Consider the following 827-nt stretch of genomic DNA (forward strand, 5'->3'; position numbering starts at 1 on the left):
AAGTTCCATTGGGAATGCCAAGGCCAATATATGCTCCACAACCTCCCATCATAAATCAAGGAATTCAAAATCAAGGTGTTCATGTTGCACCTCAAGTTGCTAACCCACCAATTGCTTTAAGAGACCATTATGTGCCAAATGAATATAATACACCCACATGATTCCAATTGCCACCATTTAGAGCACATCATTATGAAATCAAAGCACAAACCATTCAAATGCTTCCTAACTTTCATGGACTTCCAAGTGAAGAACCTTACAAGCATTTGGATGAGTTTCTTGAAGTTTGTTCTACCGTGAACTACACGGATATGCCAGAAGAAGTCTTAAGGCTTAAAATTTTTCCATTCACCCTTAAAGACAAGGCAAAATATTGGTTCAACAATCTTAGGCCTTTTTCAATCACTTCTTGGGCAGAAATGCAACAAGAGTTCTTGAAGAAGTACTATCCGGTTTCAAAGACCAATGCCATGAGAACTTCAATTAGAGAATTTACACATGGGGATGGGGAAACATTTCATGAGGCATGGGAAAGCTTTAATGAATTGCTTAGGAAGTGTCCACACCATGACATGCCCAAATGGCAATTAGTTCAATATTTCTTTGAGAGCTTATCGGACAATTATAAGGGCATGGTTGATGCTTCCATGGGTGGTTCTTACATTGATAGGCATGAGGATAATGTGCGGCGTCTCTATAAAAGCATGAGTGAAAATTCATTGCATAGAACATTGTCTTCAAAGAATGGTAGAAATACACAAGGTAGGAAAAGTGTTGGCTTACATCAAGTCGACAATTCTAATGACATAGCCGCCGAGATGAAATCT

The 827-nt window shown here is 38.8% G+C and overlaps 1 pseudogene; it reads right to left on the reverse strand.

Annotated features, from left to right (window-relative positions):
* Positions 1 to 475: 475 nt before the first annotated feature.
* On the reverse strand, positions 476 to 574 carry LOC132305846 (small nucleolar RNA R71; annotated as a pseudogene).
* Positions 575 to 827: the final 253 nt, after the last annotated feature.

Source organism: Cornus florida, unplaced genomic scaffold (genome assembly GCF_030987335.1).
Source record: "Cornus florida cultivar Cherokee Brave unplaced genomic scaffold, ASM3098733v1 CherokeeBrave_3.0.0_Hap2_Chr04, whole genome shotgun sequence".
Taxonomy (NCBI): domain Eukaryota; kingdom Viridiplantae; phylum Streptophyta; class Magnoliopsida; order Cornales; family Cornaceae; genus Cornus; species Cornus florida.